This window comes from Myxine glutinosa, chromosome 1, assembly GCF_964187855.1.
Source record: "Myxine glutinosa chromosome 1, kmMyxGlut1.1, whole genome shotgun sequence".
NCBI lineage: Eukaryota > Metazoa > Chordata > Myxini > Myxiniformes > Myxinidae > Myxine > Myxine glutinosa.
In genome coordinates, this window is record NC_136261.1 from 168,863,055 (window position 1) to 168,885,490 (window position 22,436).

At 45.7% G+C, this 22,436-nt stretch overlaps 1 protein-coding gene across 2 annotated transcripts in view; it reads left to right on the forward strand.

The window, feature by feature from the left end:
* The window catches only part of HIBCH (3-hydroxyisobutyryl-CoA hydrolase), a 150,668-nt gene that overhangs the window by 59,371 nt on the left and 68,861 nt on the right, over window positions 1-22,436 (forward strand). Inside the window, exon 1 of one of the 2 annotated variants that reach the window (XM_078779670.1) lies at window positions 18,229-18,310. The exons of the other annotated variant lie outside the window; for it this stretch is intronic. The gene's annotated coding sequence lies outside the window, so the exon portion shown is untranslated. Of the gene's footprint in view, window positions 1-18,228; window positions 18,311-22,436 lie in introns of those variants that run through there. 2 annotated transcript variants of the gene reach the window in all.

Below are 22,436 nucleotides of genomic sequence, written 5' to 3' on the forward strand. Positions count from 1 at the left end.
CCCTCCCAAACCCCATGCCATGAATCCCCTCCCAAAACCCATGCCATCAATCCCCTCCCAAACCCCATGCCATCAATCCCCTTCCAAAACCCATGCCATCAATCCCCTCTCAAACCCCATGCCATCAATCCCCTCCCAAAACCCATGCCATCAATCCCCTCCCAAAAACCATGCCATCAACCCTCAAACCCCCCCCCCCTCCCTTCCCAAAACCCATGTCATCAACCCCCTCCCTTCCCAAAACCCATGCCACCAACCCCCTCCCAAAACCCATGCCATCAACCCTCCCCCCCCCCCCCCATTCCCAAAACCCATGTCATCAATCCCCTCCCTTCCCAAAACCCATGCCATCAACCCCCTCCCAAAACCGATGTCATCAATCCCCTCCCTTCCCAAAACCCATGCCATCAATCTCCTCCCTTCCCAAAACCCATGCCATCAATCCTCTCCCAAACCCCATGCCATCAATCCCTCCCAAACCCATGCCATCAATCCCCTCCCAAACCCCATGCCATCAATCCCCTCCCAAACCCCATGCCATCAATCCCCTCCCAAACCCCATCCCATCAACCACCTCCCTTCCAAACCCCATGCCATCAATCCCCTCCCAAACCCCCATGCCATCAATCCCCTCCCAAACCCATGCCATCAATCCCCTCCCAAACCCCATGCCATCAATCCCCTCCCAAACCCCATGCCATCAATCCCCTCCCAAACCCCATCCCATCAACCACCTCCCTTCCCAAACCCCATGCCATCAATCCCCTCCCAAACCCCATGCCATCAATCCCCTCCCAAAACCCATGCCATCAATCCCCTCCCAAACCCCATGCCATCAATCCCCTCCCAAAACCCATGCCATCAATCCCCTCCCAAAACCCATGCCATCAATCCCCTCCCAAAACCCATGCCATCCATCCCCTCCCAAAACCCATGCCATCAATCCCCTCCCAAAACCCATGCCATCAATCCCCTCCCAAAACCCATGCCATCAATCCCCTCCCAAAACCCATGCCATCAATCCCCTCCCAAAACCCATAAACCCATGCCATCAATCCCCTCCCAAAACCCATGCCATCAATCCCCTCCCAAAAACCATGCCATCAACCCTCAACCCCCCCCCCCCTCCCTTCCCAAACCCCATGCCATCAATCCCCTGCCAAAACCATGCCATCAACCCTCAACCCCCCCCCCCCTCCCTTCCCAAAACCCATGTCATCAACCCCCTCCCTTCCCAAAACCCATGCCATCAACCCTCTCCCAAAACCCATGCCATCAACCCTCCCCCCCCCCCCCCCCATTTCCAAAACCCATGTCATCAATCCCCTCCCTTCCCAAAACCCATGCCATCAACCCCCTCCCAAAACCCATGTCATCAATCCCCTCCCTTCCAAAACCCATGCCATCAATCCCCTCCCTTCCCAAAACCCATGCCATCAACCCCCTCCCAAAACCCATGCCATCAACCCCCTCCCAAAACCCATGTCATCAACCCCCTCCCAAAACCCATGCCATCAACCCCCTCCCAAAACCCATGTCATCAACCCTCAACCCCCCCCCCTCCCTTCCCAATACCCATGCCATCAACCCCCTCCCAAAACCCATGCCATCAACCCTCAACCCCCTCCCCTTCCTTTTTTTTTTTTTTTTTTTTTTTTTTTTTAAATACTGAATCGAGGCTCGTGAAAGAGCTAACATTTACTTCACAAACAAATCAACCAGACAAACAAAATATATAAAAAGAGGGAGCGGAAAACAAGATGGGGAGAGAAGGGGAAGCACACAAACACAACATTTGAGAGCAGGGAGATGTGTGGAAGGGAGAGGGCTTGGGGGGAGGAGGCGTGGGAAGGGGGGGGGGGGGAGGGAGAAGTATAAAACACAAGGACACCAAGGACTTCCAGGACAGAAGTTGGGATTTCAAAAAAGTGGAATTGGGGTGAAATTAGCGGGGTAGAAAAGATCAAGGTTTTGGATGGGGGAAGATAAGAGATTGTTGGTGAACAGCTGTTTTAAAGACCTGGAGGGTGGAGTGGGATTGAAGAGAGTGAGGGAGTTTGTTCCAGAGGCAGGATAAAAGAGGAATGAAGGAGTGAAGGTGAGCAGAGAGTCTTGATTTTGGCAGTTTGACCATAAGAGGGTTGCAGGCAGATCTTGTGCGACCTGTAGGAATATTTGCGGGACATAGCCCAGAGAGAGCTGGGGGGGCGAGGCCAGAGAGGAGTCGGTAGAAGACGGAAAGACCACCAACCTGCCTGCGGTGAGTGAGTGAGAGGCCCGTGGAGTTAGCTTCATCGCGGGAGATTCCAATGATTCTGAATGCTTTGGTTTCAACAGCGTGAAGACGAGCTAGGTGTGAGGCAGGAGCACCAGCCCAGAGGGGAGAGCAGTGTTCCATTGAGCTGTGGATGAAAGCCTTGTATGTGGTGAGGAGCTCAGGTGTGCCAAGGAAGGACCGCACGACGGAGGATGCCCAGTCGGCGACTGGCTTTGGAGGCCAGATTTGAAATGTGGTTTTCCCAGGAAAGATCATGGCAGATAGTGAGACCCAAAAGCTTGAGTGACAGAACTTCTTGGAGAGGATTATTCAGAAAGTGGATGGGAGGGTTGTCCAGTCGGTCTTTTCGGAGAGACATCGTAAGAGTGTGAGATTTGTCAGGATTGAAAGACATGTTCCACTTGTTTGCCCAGTCTGTGATTTTGTCCAGGTCTGCAGAGAGTGAGGAGGCTGCAGACTGCCGATCTGAGGGATGAAGAATGGAGCGACAGAGAGTAGAGTCATCAGCAAAGAGATACAGAGGATTTTCAAGAGAGTCAGAGAGATCATTGATGAAGACCAGAAAAAGCACAGGGCCCAGAACACTGCCTTGTGGAACTCCAGCCTGAACAGGAAGAGGAGATGAGAGAAACCCATTCAGGGCCACACGTTGACTACGACTAGAGAGGAAGTCCGCCAGCCATGCGTGGAGATTTCCATGGATACCAAAAGAGGAGAGTTTGGTGAGCAGAGCGGGGTGCCAGACCGTATGGAAGGCACGTGATATGTCAAGGGAGACTGCTCTAATTTCCTGTTTGGCATTGAGGACCTCCATCCATTGTTGAGAAAGCAGAAACAGCATGTCCAGAGTAGAGTGTCCAGGTCTGAAACCAAATTGATGATCAGGGATCAAGCCATTGGAGAAGAGGAAAGATTTCATATCTGAAGCAATGATGGATTCCATGACTTTGCTGATAATTGGGAGAAGGCTGATTGGTCTGTAGTTGCTGGGATCTGTTTTTGCACCTTTTTTGTGCAAAGCGGTGATGTTGGCAGATTCCCAAGCAGATGGAAGATGACCTTGAGCAAAAGAGAGGGTGAAGAGAACAGAGAGAGGGAGTGAAAGAGCGGAAGAACAGGATTTTAGGACCCGTGGGCTGATGCCGTCAGGTCCAGTTGCAGAATCCGAGTCGAGGGTTGACAGAAACTTGTCCACCTTGTCAGGAGGAAAGGACACAGAGTCCAGGAGCAGCTGGGTACGACTGGGTACGGTGGGTACAGAGAGGGATGGGTTTGGGACACAAGATTTAGAGGCAAACACAGAGTTGAGGCATTCAGCTTTTTCACGTGCGGAGTCAGCCGTGTGGCCATTTGAGGTGAGGGACGGGATGGCGGGGGAACAAACACCAGAAACAGATTTGACCAGACGCCACCAGGATTTGGAAGAGGGAGACAGATAAGAGAGTTCGGTCCTGAGAACGGAGAGATATTGTTTCCTGGCTCTCCTGAGGGTGGACACACACTTCTTTTGGGCTTTGTGAAAGGAAATGAGATTTCCTTCCGTTGGATTTGCTTTCCAGGAGACGAAAGCAAGTTGTTTCTGGGCAATAGCCTCACCACAAGAGGCTTCCCAAAACCCCCCTCCTCCCTTCCCAAAACCCCCCTCCTCCCTTCCCAAAACCCATGTCATCAATCCCCTCCCTTCCCAAAACCCATGCCGTCAACCCCCTCCCAAAACCCATGCCATCAACCCCCTCCCAAAACCCATGCCATCAACCCCGTCCCAAATCCCATGCCATAAACCTCCTCCCAAAACCCATGCCATCAACCCCCTCCCAAAACCCATGCCATCAACCACCTCCCCTCCCAAAACCCATGCCATCAACCCCCTCCCAAAACCCATGCCATCAACCCCCTCCCAAAACCCATGCCATCAACCCCCTCCCAAATCCCATGCCATCAACCCTCTCCCAAAACCCATGCCATCAACCCCCTCCCAAAACCCATGTCATCAACCCCCTCCCTTCCCAAAACCCATGCCATCAACCCCCTCCCAAAACCCATACCATCAACCCCCTCCCAAAACCCATGCCATCAACCCTCAACCCCCCCCCCTCCCTTCCCAAAACCCATGTCATCAATACCCTCCCTTCCCAAAACCCATGTCATCAACCCCCTCCCTTCCCAAACCCCAAGTCATCAACCCCCTCCCAAAACCCATGTCATCAATCCCTTCCCAAACCCCATGCCATCAATCTCTCCCCAAACCCCATGCCATCAATCCCTTCCCAAACCCCATGCCATCAATCCCTTCCCAAACCCCATGCCATCAATCCCCTCCGAACCCCATGCCATCAATCCCTTCCCAAACCCCATGCCATCAATCCCTTCCCAAACCCCATGCCATCAATCCCTTCCCAAACCCCCTTTTTTTTTTTTTTTTTTTCTTTTCTTTTTTTGTATACAAGATCGAGGCTCGTGAAAGAGCGAACATTAATCACACAGAAAGACAAACAGACACACAAAACAAATAACATCGGGAGCGGTAGACAAGATGGGGAGAGAGGGGGAAGGACACAAACACAACATTTGAGAGCAGGGACCGAGAGACATGGAGACATCGAGAGAACTGTGGGAGGCAGAGGGCTTTGGGGGGGGGGGCATGGGAAGGGGGGGGGTGGGAGAGGTATAAAACATATGGACACTGCCAAGACTTCCAGAAAGAAGTTGGAATTTCAAACAAGGTGGATCTGGGGTGAATTAGTGGGGGTAGAAAAGATCAAGGTTTTGGATGGGGGAAGATAAGAGATGGTGGTGAACAGCTGTTTTGAAGACCTGGAGGGAGGAGTGTGATTGAAGTGAGTGTGGGAGTTTGTTCCAAAGGCGGGAGAAAAGAGGAATGAAAGAGTGAAGGTGAGCAGAGAGCCGAGATTTCGGCAGTTTAACCATCAGAGGGTGGCTGGCAGATCTTGTGCGACCTGTAGGAATATTTGGGGGACAGAGCACAGAGAGAGCTGGGGGAGCAAGGCCGGAGAGGAGTCGGTAGAAGACAGAAAGACCACCTACCTGCCTGCGGTGAGTGAGTGAAAGGCCCTCAGAGATAGCTTCATCGCGGGAGATTCCAATGATTCTGAAAGCTTTGGATTCAACAGCGTGAAGCCGAGCCAGGTGTGAGGCAGGAGCACCAGCCCATAGGGGAGAACAGTATTCCATTGAGCTGCGGATGAAAGCCTTGTATGTGGTGAGGAGCTCAGGTGTGCCTAGGAAGGACTTCGCACGACGGAGGATGCCCAGTCGGCGACTGGCTTTGGAGGCCAGCTTGGAAATGTGGTTTTCCCAAGAAAGATCATGGCAGATGGTGAGACCCAAAAGCTTGAGCGACAGAACTTCTTGGAGAGGATTGTTGAGAAAGTAGATGGGAGGGTTGTCCAGTCGATCTTTTCGGAGAGACATAGTAAGAGTGTGAGATTTGTCAGGATTGAAAGACATGTTCCACATGTTTGACCAGTCTGTGATTTTGTCCAGGTCTTCAGAGAGTGAGGAGGCTGCAGACTGCCGATCTGAGGGAAGAGGAATGGAGCGGCAGAGAGTGGAGTCATCAGCAAAGAGATACAGAGGATTTTCCAGAGAGTCGGAGAGATCATTGATAAAGACCAGAAAAAGCACAGGGCCCAGCACACTGCCTTGGGGAACTCCAGCCTGAACGGGAAGGGGAGATGAGAGAAATCCATTCAGGGCCACACGTTGACTACGACCAGAGAGGAAGTCCGCAAGCCATGCATGGAGATTTCCATGGATACCATAGGAGGAGAGTTTGGTGAGCAGAGCTGGGTGCCAGACCGTATCGAAGGCACGTGATATGTCAAGGGAGACAGCTCTGATTTCCTGTTTGGCATTGAGGACCTCCATCCATTGTTGAGACAGCAGAAGCAGCATGTCCAGAGTAGAGTGACCTGGTCTGAAACCAAATTGATGATCAGAGATCAAGCCATTGGAGAAGAGGAAAGATTTCATATCCGAAGCAATGATGGATTCCATGACTTTGCTGATAATTGGGAGCAGGCTGATTGGTCTGTAGTTGCAAGGATCTGTTTTTGCACCTTTTTTGTGTAAAGCGGTAATGTTTGCTGATTTCCAGGATGCTGGCAGATGACCTTGAGCAAAGGATAGGGTGAAAAGAACAGAGAGAGTGTGAGATAGAGCGGCAGAGCAGGATTTTAGGACCCGTGGGCTGATGCCATCTGGTCCAGTTGCAGAATCAGAGTCGAGGTTTGACAAAAACTCCTCCACTTTGTCAGGAGAGAAGGTCACAGAGTCCAGGAGCAGTTTGGTTCGACTGGGAAAGGTGGGAACAGAGAGAGATGGGTTTGGGACTAAAGATTTTGAGGCAAACACAGAGTTGAGGCATTCGGCTTTGTCACGTGCGATGTCAACTGTGTGGCCATTTGAGGTAAGGGAGGGGATGGAGGGGGAACAAACACCAGAAACGGATTTGACCAGACGCCACCAGGATTTGGAGGAAGGAGACAGGTTTGAGAGTTCATTCTTGAGTGAGGAGAGATAGTGCTTCCTGGCACTCCTGAGGGTAGACACACACTTGTTCCGAGCTTGGTGGAAGGAACTGAGATTTCCTTCAGTTGGATTAGCCTTCCAAGAGGCAAAGGCAAGTTGTTTCAGGGCAACTGCCTCACCACAAGATTCAGTGTACCATGGACGGGAGGAAGGGTAAGACAACTGAAGGCGAGATGGGATAAATCTGTGCATGAGAGAGATCAGTTTGCTTTGGAAGAATTCCCAGGAAGAATTGATGTCAGAGGCAGTGGAGATGGGAGACCAATCCAGACGATTGATGGCTGCTTGAAGACCGTCCCAGTCAGCCTGAGTGAAATGCCAGACTCGTCGACGCTGAGGAGGCTCTCTGAGAATGGCCAGAGAGATGTCCACTTTGACAAGCACATGATCAGAAGAACCGATTGGAGCAGAAGAAGAGCAGCAGACATTAGCAGGGAAGTTAGTCATAATCAAGTCTAGAAGAGAAGATACTCCATTGGCTGAGATCCGGGTCGGGAAATTGACAGATTGTGGTGTCAATCCCAGTGAGTCACAGAAGTCCTTTGCTGAGGTGCCATGACTGGTGAGAGAGGAACCCACACCCAACCAGGTGGCATGATGACAATTGAAGTCACCACATATGAGGAAGAGAGAGTTGGGATGAGTGGATAGAAGTTGGTCCATGTTGTCAGACAGTGAAATGTAGATGGAGTCATCACTGTTTGGGGGACGGTACAGAACACATATGAACAATAGGTGGGAGCGGAGAGGAAGCCGTAGCCAGAGGTACTCCTGGGGGTGAGGAGGAGAGAGGGCAGTGCAAGGAGAGTGAGGAAGAGAGTTTTTGATAAAGATAGTCACCCCACCACCAGGCCGAGGCTCAGGTCTATCATACCGGAGGAGGGAGTAACCAGGAAGAGATATTAAGGAATCAGAGACATCTTGAAGGAGGAAAGTCTCTGTTAAGCAGATCAAGTCTGGATTGTCAGAAGCAACCTGTATGGAGAGATCAGTCAGGTTTGAGCGAAGGCCCCGGATGTTTGAGGTCCATACCGTTAATGAAGAGAGAGGGGGAGCATCGGGTACAGGACAGGGGAGGGGAGGAGTAGGGTAAGATGAAGGATGAGAGGGGGAGGTAGGGAGAGCAGTTGTTAGTGTGTCAGCGATTGCAGAAGAGTTCCAAGAAAGGGAAGGATGAGGAGGATGAAAGGTTTGAAGGTGAAGGGATGAGGCACAGAGAGGGGTTGTTTGAGCGGGGGCAGAGGAAAGAAGAAGGTTGGGGGGGGTGGAGGTATGAGATAGAAGGGAGACGAAGTGGGGAGGAGGCAGCTTTGAGGAGGAGGGAGGATGGGGGAGGAGGGAGAATTGGAGAGGAATGGTATGGGGGGAGATTTGAATGGGAGGGGTTGGGGGGGAGTTTTGAAGGGGAGGAGTGAGGGGGGAGTTTAGGAGGGGAAGGGCAAGGGGGGAGTTCAGGAGTGGAGGGGTAGGGGGCGAGTTTAAGAGTGGCGGGGCAAGGGGGGAGTTTAGGAGTGTAGGTGCAAGGGGAGGGATTTGGATGGGAGGGGCAAGAGGGGAGGTTAGAAAGTGGATGATTAATGAAAGACGAACATTGAAAACAAATTGGGTTTGTTGTGATTTTCAAGTTAGCAATCCGGTTCAGAATGATGGAGGAGGGATGGAATGAATGTGAATTTAGACCATGTAGTGAGGGAGACGTATAAGATATTGAATTTCTTTTTTTTGAGGTGGAATGAGTTGGAGAGGAAATTGAGAAAAGCCTTTTAAATAGGAAGAAAAACAGCGTGTTGTAAAATACCACTGAGTAAAACACTGAAGGGGAAAGGTTATACATATTTTAATAATATTTAAACAGAACCGTGAACAATCTTATGTGCACAAAAATACCAACGGGGGGAGAGCCGAGAGGGACCACCACGAGTCACGTGAAGGGCAAACGTTGGATGGCAAGGAGTTAATGGGGGCGGGGCGAACAGCATACCTGGACAGAAAATACAGGATGAGTCAACAGTACACGTGGAGAAAGGAAAATAATTTTTTTTTTGTTGTTTTTTTTTTGGTTTTTGGGGGTGGGGAGGTGGGGATTTAGAACGTTAGACAGAGTATTATGTTCGGGGTAGAAGGGAAAAAAACTAAGAGCCAAGCAAAACACGATTAAGATAACAAACACCGACGGGGGTACAACTACAAGGCCGCACACGAGGAGCAGAACACGATTAAATAATTACAAGTTACAGGAAATTCAAACCAAAAGTAACTATAATCAAAACAATAACGCATGGACGATAAAATAACGAGTTGAAATTTGACAATCTATCTGGGGAAATGGGGGTACCTCCTCCAAAGAAACACGTGGTCGAAGAACGAACGAATGAACGAATAAGAATGAATAAACGAATGAGAACAGAGAAGGAAATGTTTTTTTTTTGGATTTTTTTGAGTTGTGATTTACACAAGGAAGAGGGCTATGGGGTGAAAAGATTGGGAAAACAGAGAACGAAAGTTATTGGATCACAAAAACACGGACCGCTGAGAGAAAAACAAAGCCTCAAGGTTGTACAGTGTTCACTGTACAACTACAAGGCCTCAAAACACGACCCGAATTTACACGATTTTCAATACAGGTATGAAAGATTTGCACCGAAAATCTTCGTCGGGAGACAATATATACACCATAAAATAAATAGTTATAACGAAAATACAAATGGGAACAATTACTTAACTTCGATTTCGATGGATAGCATGGAGAGCTGAGAATAAACGAACCCTCGCCAGCAAGACCGGAAACGGAAGTCAATCCTTGCCATCAATCCCTTCCCAAACCCCATGCCATCAATCCCTTCCCAATCCCCAAGTCAGCAACCCCCTCCCAAAACCCATGTCATCAATCCTTTCCCAAACCCCATGCCATCAATCCCTCCCCAAACCCCATGCCATCAATCCCTTCCCAAACCCCATGCCATCAATCCCTTCCCAAACCCCATGCCATCAATCCCTTCCCAAACCCCAAGTCAGCAACCCCCTCCCAAAACCCATGTCATCAATCCCTTCCCAAACCCCATGCCATCAATCCCTCCCCAACCCCCATGCCATGAATCCCTTCCCAAGGGCTTCCCTTCCCAATCCCTTCCCATCAACCTAAAGCTCCCCCCAAAACCCATGTTAGCAACCGCCTCCCTTCCCAAACCCCAAGTCATCAACCTCCCCCCAAAATCCATGTTAGCAACCCGCTCCCAAACCCCAAGTCATCAACCTCCCCCTTACAAAACCAATGTTCTCCACCTCCTCCTCCCAAAACCCATGTCCTCAACCTCCCCCTCCCAAAACCAATGTTCTCCACCTCCGCCTCCCAAAACCCATGTCCTCAACCTCCCCCTCCCAAAACCAATGTTCTCCACCTCCTCCTCCCAAAACCCAAGGCCTCAATCAACCCCTCCCAAACCCCAAAGTCCTCAACCTCCCCCTCCCAAACCCCAAGGCCTCAATCAACCCCTCCCAAGCCTAAAGCTTCAATTCATTCCCCACTCAAAGCCTTCAAACCCCCTCCCCACATCCCACCCCAACCACAACTCCTAACCCCTCGTTTCCCACCACACCCGAAGTCCTCAACCCCTTTCCACACCCCCATAGTGTCAACCTCCTCCTCCGAACTCCCATCTTTGCTCTCCCCATCACTCCCCTGAACCACAACTCTCTATCCTCCCCTGTGCCCCACTCTCATCCTCCCGCTCATAAAAGCAAAAGCGCATTCTTACATCAATCATTACATATTATTGTCACGCCACCACAATCACCGAGCTTGAAGTTTTCTTCCTTGGTTCCTCATTATCATTACTCATCAATAAAACGACTATCTCAGTATTCTGGTGTATTTTGTGTCAATGATAATAATCTCTCAAATGGCGTTTTTACCAGGTTTAGTAAAAATAAATAAATTAAAATAAAACCCGCTTTCGATTCCTACCAACCCACTTTTCGTTGCCTCCAATTTGTCATGTATGTTTATTTATTTTACATAATATGTGAATTACATGTTCATGTACATTGTACATGTGAAATACAGTTTGTTTATAAATTCCACAGTATTTGCACACTGTTCAGCCTTGAAAACTCAGGTGAAAAACAAAATTACGTGCAACAACCTTCCATTTTATTTGCCGGTGTTTTGCATATCTGATTTTTTACATAAAAGTCCACAGATTGGAGTTTTTTAAATTGAAGATTTCAATTATTAATCATGACTCTTTTCTTTCCTCTGCATGGATTGTAATGAAAACGTACCTTTCTTTCATGAAAGACAACGTGCTGTTCAGTTTTTTAATGTGTATAAGCTCAGCAGTCTTCTTGATTTAAAGAAAGTTTTTTGGGCGGTGTATAATATACCACTGCCTTAATCGCTCGCGGACAAAAAATGCATTACCTCATTTCCTCTGCATGACATGTAATCAAAATGTACCTTTATTTCCTCAAAACGTACCTTTATTTTATGATAGAAGATGTGTTGTTCAGTCTTCAAATGTACCCAGAGGTCTGAAGCCTAATACAGACCCCGATACAGATGTATAAGACCTAATACAGATGTATAAGACCCCGAGGCCTATAAAGTGGTGAACAAAAAAGAGTTGGCTGACCAATACCCACATAAGGTTTATTGAACAGTTCTTTAACCAATTCAGCATATTCAGGAGGATCTTTTTCAGGAATCTCACTGATGGGTTGCTCTTTCGCTTCTCCTTCTCCGTTGGCTCATGGTGCATCAGAGCAAACTTGTTGCTAAGTTTGTCCATGTCCTTCACAATCTGATCTATCTTAGAATTCGTTTCCAAGACATCCACCTTGACTGTACCAAAATCTGACTGGTCTACTTTGGCGCTCAATGCAGACTCCAAAGAAGAGGTCCTTTCCGATTCAGAACATCTCTTCAAGATATTTCGCACATCTTTCCTCAATCTCCCTGTCTGTTTTCACAGCAGATAGAGCCAGGTTTTCACACTCTTTACATAACCAATGGATATCTGATCTTCCACTCATGACCTTGTAAGTCTCATCAGGCATGTTGAGGCAACTAGTACACATCAATCCATCGCACCGTTCACAATTCATGAGCCTTGAATTTGAAGATGTGAAAACTTTAGAACATTTCACACATGTGAGAGAGTCATCATCGTGTGAGTCAAAGACTCATTCCATCAGACTAATGCTTGGCCTTGGTGTGAGCTTGCAGCACCTTTGCCTCCACCTCCCCTAGCTCTTGTTTCCATGTATTGTTTACCTTTGGCAAAAGGTTTACTACTCCTCTTAGACTTTGACTTTGCCATTATAATTTATTTCCTCGTCACTGAATATTTGACAACCGACCATGGACCTTCCCCAGAAGGCGAATCCGCCTGAAACGAACGAACCCGCCTTCGTCTGAAGGCGAACCCGTCTGAAATGACCATGTTTCCTCCATTGAAGCTACTCGTAGATCCTGGGGTGTTTGTTTTGTGATCCTTAATAGAGAGATCTCGGGTCACCGTGCACTGTGGTGACCGTACGGTACTGTAATGGACACTGCAGTGCCTTCAGAAAGTATTCACACCCCTTGACTTTTTCACATTTTGTTGTGTTACAGACTGAATTTAAAATGGGTTAAATTGAGATTTTTTGTCACTGATCGACAGATAATACCCCAAAATGTCAAAGGGGAATTTTTATTTTGAAACATTTTTACAAATCAATTAAAAAATGAAAAGCTTAAATGTTTTGAGTCAATAAGTATTTAACCCCTTTGTTATGGCACTCCAAATTGAGCTTATGTACATCCAATTTCCTTTGATCATCCTTAAGATGCAACTTGATTGGAGTCCACCTGTGGCTAATACAATTGATTGGACATAATTTAGAAAGAAGCACAGCTTTTATACAAGGTCCCACAGTTTGACAGTGCATGTCAGAGCAGAAACTCTACCATGAAGTCCAAGGAACTATCCCTAGAACTCTGAGATAGAATTGTAAGGAGGCATAGATCTGGAGAAGGGTATAAAACAATTTCTGGAGTGTTGAAAGTTCTCAAGAGCACAATGAGCTCCATAATTACGTCTCTCAAATGTGTGGAATGAATATTAATATGAATTGGAACTTATGGAATGTAAAGGTAATGGAATGCCGGAAGGACAACAGTCTGCAGCACTTTACAAATCTAAGCTTTATGGAGTGGCCAGGCGGGAGCCACTTCTGAGAGAAAATTGGCACCTGACAGCATGCCTGGAGTTTGCAAAAAGGCACATGAAAGACAATGAGGCAAAGCATTATGTGGTCTGATGAGACGAAAATTGAACACTTTGGCCTGAATGCAAAGCTCCACATCTGGCAGAAACCGAGCACAGCTCATTACCCATCTCACACCATCCCTACCGTAAAGCATGGTGGTGGCAGCATCATGCTATGGAGATGCTTTTCAGCGGCAGGGATTTGTGGACTTGTAAGGATAGAGGGAACAATGAATGGGGGCCAAATACAGGCAAATTATTGAGGGGAAACTGCTTCATAGTGCAAAACACCTTGGACTACATCAAAAATTTACGTTCGAACAGAACAATGACCCCAAGTATACAGTCAAAGCAACACTAGAATGGCTTCAGAACAAGAATGTGAAAGTTCTTGAATGGCCCAGCCAAAGCCCAAACTTGAATCCCATTGAGAATCTGTGGAAAGACTTGAAGATTGCTTTTCACCGACATTCCCCATCCAACTTGACAGAGCTTGAGCAAATCTGCAAGGAAGAATGGGAGAAACTATCCAAATCCAGATGTGCAAAGCTGATACAGACATACCCAAGCATACTCAAAGCTGTAATCCCTGCCAAAGGCGCTTCTACAAAGTATTGACTCAGGGGGTTGAATACTTGTGTAAATTAGCAATTTCTGTCTTTCATTTTTAATTATTTTGTAAAAATTTCTAAAAAGAAAATTCCACTTTGACATTATGGGGTATTATGTGTAGATCAGTGACAAAAAAATCTCAATTTAATCTATTTGAAATTCAAGCTGAAACACAACATGTGAAAAAAAATCAAAGGGTGTGAATACTTTCTGAAGCCACTGTATGTCCAATCGTGTCCCCTCATACAAGATCGTGTTGATGTCCTGAGCCGGTGAAGTGATTCCATTCTTTGGAATAGGAGCTCAAATGGTGATTTTGATTCCTGAGAGCAGATTTATTCAATAATTCGTTAATTCGAGATAATAATTGATAATTCGTTAATAATAATAATAATTGATAATTAATAATTAATTTGATAATAATTAATAATAATAATTAATTATTCGTTAATTGATAATTCGTTAATGGACAGATTTTGAGAGAAGAGAGCTTGGAAATTGTACTCGGCTATCAAAAACGTACGGTAATTTGGGGCTTGTTTGTTGCTTGTTTTGTACATATGTACCTTTTCTTGCAATACATGGATAAACCTGATTTGGTCTGTCTCATCCTGCTTGCTCATGACAGTTTCATATGGTGGCCCTAGGGGAATCGGTTTGAGATATAGATTGGCGCTCAGATAAGATCGTATCACGTGACTTGGTATGCTCGCCCAACGATAAGATCTGTAACTTAACTGCCTCTCAGCACATTACTCGCTAGTACCAAGCACTTCAATCTGCATGGTAGCCCAGCTATGGGCACAGGATCTGGCAGGAGGTCCCTGAGACAAGGGACTGTCGTGGTCACTTTGTGACTCACCGAGTTTGGACCGCAGTTCTCCCGACCGACCAGCGGGACTGTAACAATATCATTGGAAACTACCATGTATCCTGTAATATTAATATTTGCCTACATTGTATTAGTAAGGGCATTTTATGAGATATTTCACAAATCTGTTAACTAAATTGTTACCAAAAAATTTCTTCACCAATATGTTTGTATAGGTGTGTAATAACATGTGTTAAAATGTTGAAGTTCAACTACCGTGGGAAACCCAGAAAAAAAGCTGTTGAATTCGGGTACCGAAAAATTATTTTCGAGAATTTTTATTTTTTTTAATCGGCCCTTAAGTAACTTATGAGGGGTCAAATAAGGGTTTTTCATGATTCTGAGTTGATTGTTAACATTTATATTTTCACTTTTACATTTACACACAAAGTAGCTTTTATTTCACATACATATATAATACTCAAGAGTTATTTCTCATTCACAATGTCAGAAGTTTCAACAGTCATTGTCTATGTCTTCTTCAGACTCAACAACATCATGACTGCAGTTTCTGCATGTAATGCCATTACAGACTCCACAGGCCGAGATGCACGTGACCCCATTCTTCTTGCAGCTGCATCGCCGGTTGCTGCAATCTCCATGACAATTACAGCTCGTGAACTGCAATAGCTCCTCAGGAGCCGTGGGGTCCAGTGTTGGAACTGGCTCATACCCATGCACACCTATTGTCCATCCATAGTCACTGGGGTTCAGAGACATGCTCTGTAGAAGGATCCAGTCCCGGGTCGGTGGTGTGGCTCCATCCAGTCCCGGCTCCATCCATGATGTGGTTGGCTGTCGTACTTCCAGGATAGATCAACTGGATCACATCTAGTAGTCCAGAATCTTCCATGATGTTACCCATTGATCCAAGATAAGACTTCAGCAGGTGAAAACCACCCAACCTTGGAATGACGGGTAGATTTGCCTGCTTTATTATATTCACAGCCTTCAGCCAAATCGGAAGATCAAAGGTCACTATAGCGACCCCAGCGCGCCGTATGCACTCTTTCAGAGTGGTGAAGATGGTGTTGAGGTCATTAGGGTCTCCTTCAATAACTGGGAGGAACTCGATCTCTGTGCTCTGCTTTGCATCATTAGCATGGATTCTCTTCATCCAGCCATTCCAGTTGGAGTGTGGGAACTCAGGATCGTTGGCTTTGATCACCCACCCCGCTGCCCAGAGTGTGTCACCTGGAGTGAGGAGTGGCTGATCATGAGCCAGGGAGGAGGAAAGCTCAGCGAGGGGGAGAAACATGATCGCGTTCGTTCCTATCTGTTTCCTGTTCGTAAATGGAATAATCTTTACTTCAGTTCCTCTCAGGATCTTAGCTTTGTCGAGTGCCTTCAACTTCACCCGGGGGAAAGCTGCTGTTGTCTGTGGATCTGGCAAAGGTGGTGCCGGAGAGGTGACTTCGATCCAACCCATTGAGTGAAAGGGAGTGTTTCCGTGAAAATTCTGCCCCCAAACGGCAACTCTTTCGTCTTGACAATCGGTCTCAAGAACATCTGAAGGCTTGCAGGAACAAGTGTCAGCTGACTATCGATGTCAGTCATACTGTGTGTGGTGGGGTATGACTTTGGACCTAAATCAATCAAGGCAATATCATTGGATATGAACTTGAGTGCCGTCTTTATGATCTGAGTCCTCTCATCTCCATGGTCAAGATTAGCATGATGCTCTCGCAGAATATTGTCGGTGCCATCTTTGAGACAGAGTACATCTGCCCTTCTTTCCTGTGTTGTGAAATACAAGGTGTCTTCGTATTTCTCTAGAAGTTTTATCTTTAGCCAATGCTTTGAATAAGAAAGGCTCTTCTCTGGTGACTGATCAAACTCCTGGAGCTTTTCATGGACTTGGTCCATGTTCATTACCCCATGCTCTAATTCTGAGTCTAACCATTCGCATAATTCAATAAAAACTGCCTCTCGCTCCTCATCAATACTCCTCTGTCCTCTCTTCCTTTTTCCTTCCTCATCAGTCTTGGACAAACTGTCACCTCTCGCAAACATAAGTTTGCATCGCAAATGGTACAGTGTTTCTTCTGCTACCAAGTCGTTGATCCCTTCCAGGCGTCCAGTGACTTCAGTGCCCCAGTCATCCCCGCGACTCCGTGCTGTCTTCAGCAAGCTTGCCTTCAGTGTATCTGCAGTCAAATTATCTGGCACTCTGTATTAATTTTCTTTCTAGCTTGTGCTGGATTATTTTTGTAGAGCTGGGCTGGTTGGTTGCAAAGAATGCATACATCCTTATACAGGAGGTCAACTGACTGTGATCTTCTAGAACTGCAGCCAGTTGATGAACTGAACTCACAAGTAGTGCGTCTTCTCTTCAACTTTGATGACTCTTTCTCTGCCTTTGATGCTTGAGCTGACTTATTGGTGGTTGCAACAAAGTTGTTGTACAGATCATTTTTACACTTCTGGTGGTACCTCAGTTTTCCTTCCTTTTGAGCCTCCTTCATACGTTCCACAACAGTAACATTTTCGACAGTTTCTGCTTGTTTCAATAAAGTTGAGTATCCCTTTGGAGTTGCCTGTATGAGCCTTTCAGCTGGTGTATCCGAGCGTGCACAGATGAAGCAATTGAGCACAGGTGGAGTAACGTCTTCATCCATATTGCTAGACTCCATGTCCTGCAAAGTAGAAAATGAGATATATTTAGAAATTATTTTTCCACAAAGGAGTGTCTGTGGTGAAATATAAATGTTAACAATCAACTCAGAATCATGAAAAACCCTTATTTGACCCCTCATAAGTTACTTAAGGGCCGATTAAAAAAAATAAAAATTCTCGAAAATAATTTTTCGGTACCCGAATTCAACAGTTTTTTTTCTGGGTTTCCCACGGGAGTTGACCTTCAACATTTTAACACATGTTATTACACACCTTTACAAACATATTGGTGAAGAAATTTTTTGGTAACAATTTAGTTAACAGATTTTCATATGTTTCCCTTACTATATATTATTACGGGTGAATAGGGACAGTCAGTAATACAAAAAAATAATAATCAAGAAACAATCCTGAGTTTCCAACTTATTGCTAAATTGATAGCTCAGATGGATGCACATAATATGCACCCATAATATAAACCACGGTGCCAATGAAAAAAAATATGGGATAAAAAGTTTCTCCAAACTGTCCCTATTTCTTGATTATTATTTTTTTGTATTAGTGACTATCCCTATTCACCCGTAAGACGGGGTGAATAGGGACAGCCATAAAAATCCTATTTATTCCTATTTAACCCATATATGGGGTTAATAGGGACTATAAGTTGCTTTTTAAAAAAACAAGAGAACACTTTCAACCCAAATATCAACAAATCAGTATGGTTATCAATTTTCAGCGAAAAAAGTTTCCGAACTTTTTTTCAGTTTGTGTCCCTATTCACCGCATTTCACGGCATAAATAAAAGCATAGCATCTGAATGGGTTCTCATAAATTTGACTATTAAAAACACCTCCAACCATATTTCCAAGTGCTACATGAAGGTATCAAGAGAGGTGTACTTTGAGGACATCCAAATTCAGATGGACTAAACTGCAGAGAAATGTACAAATGTACATTTTGTTATAAAGTTAGTTAATATCGTATTGCTGTTTAGATATAAAATAAAGTAGAGTGTGATTGCAATTTATTCCTAATTGCTTTATACACAGGGAAACTCCTTGTGCTCAGTGATCAGTCTATAACATTGCACACTCGTACTCAGGAACATCGAGAGCCAGCACGGGCCCCAAGGTAAATAACCTCGGGGCCTCCACCCCCATCCCCACCCTTTATCTCTTTTATAACTTTTTGAGGAACTTACTTTCATGAAAAAAAACCAAACTTTTAAAAACAAATGGTCACTTTTATTTAGCCATACTACTGTGTTCAAAAAGTATCCGACCTTTATTTTTCGTGCGTAAAAAAAAGAAGCTAGGGAGGCGTTGATTGGTGGACGTATGTAGGCGATCCTAATGCGCACGCGTGAATTTTTTCCCACCTGCAGAAGCTGTCATTCGATGGCAGACCGCCGATGAGTGAGGACATGTAAGTGAGCGCCGTCGGATTTTCGTTTTTGACAAAATGACGGAAAAACTTGAACAACGCCACTGCATCAAATTTTGTGTAAAGCTTGGCGATTCTCAAGTGGAAACAATCCGCAAGATTCAACACCGTTCATTCCATTATGAAGGAGGATTTGGGCTTCAGTAGAATCTCAGCGAAGTTCGTACCAAAGCTGTTAACGATTGAGCTGAAGCAACTCCGTTTGGAGATCGCACAGGACATGCTGGAGACTGTGAACAGCGATCCCAGCTTCCTCAACACAGTGATCACTGGCGATGAGTCCTGGGTTTATGGGTACGACCCAGAAACCAAGTTGCAGTTTTGATGCAAGTTTGATGAAACACAAAATTTGATGCAGTAGCGTTGTTCAAGTTTTTCCGTCATTTTGTCAAAAACGAAAATCCGACGGCGCTCACTTACATGTCCTCACTCATCGGCGGTCTGCCGTCGAATGACAGCTTCTGCAGGTGGGAAAAAATTCACGCGTGCGCATTAGGATCGCCTACATACGTGCACCAATCAACGTCTCCCTAGCTTCTTTTTTTTACGCACGAAAAATAAAGGTCGGATACTTTTTGAACACACTACGTATGATCGAAAATAAAGAAGATAGCGGGACGTTTGGACTGATCGAGTCAATTCACACCCTCGACTGTTGAACACTATTTGTGCATAAAATTGGCAAAATAAATACGTGAGAAGATGGTTAATATTTTATGTTTGGACAAATTGGATACAAACCCATTTCTTTGTAACGCACATTTCTGGTTAATAATGATTTTCTGTAAAGTTTGAAACTGTACCATTAACAGCGGTAAATGGTGTTTTGTTTCCAGCAAGGAAAGCAAAATCAACTTCTGGGTTCAAATGAGGAAATGAGGATGAGTCGATGAGAGGTTTCACTGTACTGTTTAAAAAAAGTTACAGGAGAAGCTCGGGCCCCTCAACAGACCACACCCTGAGGCAGTGACTCTCTCCCCCACCCCCCCCCCCCTCCCTGACCACCCCTCTCGACGGCCTCTGCTCATACTGCTAGGATGTAAAACATGTAGTGTGGCTTTATCGTTGTACGTGATGCTATCTTGTAATAGCCTATAGGTGGGCATGCTTTAGCAGTGCACATGGCAGTATGAAAATTACAGGCAATTCCTGTGTATTTGTATGAAAACAATCACCCAATTACAAGGGGGGTGGGGGGTGGGAGAAGTATAAAACACATGGACACTGCAAGGACTTCCAGAAAAGAAGTTGGTATTTCAAAAAAGTGTATCTGGGGTGAATTAGCGGGGGTAGAAAAGATCAAGGTTTTGGATGGGGGAAGATAAGAGATGGTGGTGAACAGCTGTTTTAAAGACCTGGAGGGAGGAGTGGGATTGAAGAGAGTGAGGGAGTTTGTTCCAGAGGTGGGAGAAAAGAGGAATGAAGGAGTGAAGGTGAGCAGAGAGCCTAGATTTTGGCAGTTTAACCATCAGAGGGTTGCTGGCAGATCTTGTGCGACCTGTAGGAATATTTGGGGGACAGAACAGAGAGAGCTGGGGGAGCAAGGCCGGAGAGGAGTCGGTGGAAGACAGAAAGACCACCGACCTGCCTGCGGTGAGTAAGTGAAAGGCTCTCAGAGTTAGCTTCATCGTGGGAGATTCCAATGATTTTGAAACCTTTGGTTTCGAAAGATTTTGAAAGAATAGTACAAGGAGTTATAGTAAATATGAACTTGTGAGTGTTCTGTACTGGGGGCATGAAATTGGTCAGCATTTCTATGTTGGCTTTGTTTTGTTACAAAGTTTCCTAACATAGGGTTTGCGTAACATTACTATCTGATTTATGTTATAGTTGGCATTTGCAACTGCCCCACTATTTGTTTAAACTTTATCAGTTCCTTAAAGCTTTCGGGAAGCTATTGGTATACCGTATTTCAGCTTTGACCACACATTATTTCTCATCCTTTGAATCAAAGAACTAACAACCAGTTTGCTGGTCATTAAATGCTTCTGACGTTTTTTTTGGTTTATTTATATTTTGAAAACGAGCAGCAATAATGTTGTTTCAAAAGTGAAATTTGCTGTGGGGGATATTAAGAGAAGGACCAGGGTCGTTAGTGGATCACATTGTTCTTTTGAAGAAAATAAATTTAAAAAACACCTTTAGAGGCCATTTTTCCCCGCAAGCGGGGGTTGGCCTTTTTCGGGCACCGTGGTTGTTGTTGTTTTTGTTGGTCCCCTTTTTGAAGCAATGTTTTATGACCGGATGCCCTTCCTGCCGCCAACCTTTTTTGTCGCCTTTTACGACAAACAGGGAATTACCAGTGAACTGGTACTCAATTACCAGTGAACCAGTGAACTGTTCTTTTGAAGGTTGAAGGATAATTTTATTTTGACAAATGGAAAATAGAGGAGGAATTCTATGTTCCATTTATATTTCAATTGAAGTGTAAAGCTGAATGTACAATGTGGGGCATTACGACTAAGCTGAGTTATGGCATCACTTTGAAGATGTTATCCTATTATAAGGCATTGGCCATATTTTTGTTTAAAATTCTTATCAAGCCTTGTTATGTGGCTATTTCATATTTTGAATGGTAAATTATCTCTGTGCTTGAATCATCGTCTGGAATTCTACTGGGAATATATTTTTTTACTTGCTATACAAAGTCGAGGCTCATAGAAGAGCTAGAATACAAAACAGACGAAAACATAACAGAATATAAGTAACATCGTCGTTGTCGTTTGTACGCAGCACAATACTGCGAGGTAGCATCATTGGCTGAGGACGTAGCTGTGCTGCTGATGCAATACCCTCTGCTGGTTAGGACAGGATTTTTTTTTTTTTTTTGGTAGGGTGCCCGGCGATAGCTCACCTGCTCTTTACGAAGGACACCATGGGATCTTTATCATCCACCAACGCATGCTGGCAGACGGGAAGCCCGTTTAACGTCCATCCGAGGGACGGCACACAAATTGATGAATTACCCTGACTGTGAAACACCTGGATGACGATTTACAGCTGGGTTGGGATTCTAATCCAGGCTAGACAGCCGAGAGGCGAGTGTGCATGAGTACCCCTTGGCCATCATGCCAGTCACGAGTGGTTTTTGTCAAATGTCAAATGTGGTTTTTGTCCCCCGTCGCTCAGCGGAGCGAAAGGGGGACTATGGCTTTCCCCTCCGTCCGTGTGTCCGTCCGTCCGTGCATGCGTGCGTCCGTGCGGGTGTGCGTGCGTGCGTAAGCGAAGGACCGCATTCGAATTTGGTGTGTGGGTGCAACTCACGTCAAAATCCAAGATGGCCGCCGCCATGTATGTCTGATGCCATGTATGTCTGAACCTTGTAACCTGCATATCTTTAAAAATAAGCGAAGTACCAACTTCTAATCTGGTGTGTGGGTGTATCTAGGCATAAGGAAGAACGCTATTGAAAATTGGGTCGCCACGTCAAAATCCAAGATGGCCGCCGCCATGTATGTCTGAACCTTGTGAGATGAATATCTTGAAAAATAAGCGAAGTACCAACTTCTAATCTGGTGTGTGGGTGTATCTCGGCATAAGGAAGAACGCTATTGTAAATTGGGTCGCCACGTCAAAATCCAAGATGGCCGCCACCATATATATGTCTGAACCTTGTGAGTGAAATATCTTGAAAAATAAGCGGAATACCAACTTCTAATCTGGTGTTTGGGTGTATCTAGGCACAAGGAAGAACGCTGTTTAAAATTGTTTCGCCACGTCAAAATCCAAGATGGCCGCCGCCATGTATGTCTGAACCTTGTGAGCAGAATATCTTGAAAAATAAGCGAAGTGCCAACTTCTAATCTGGTGTGTG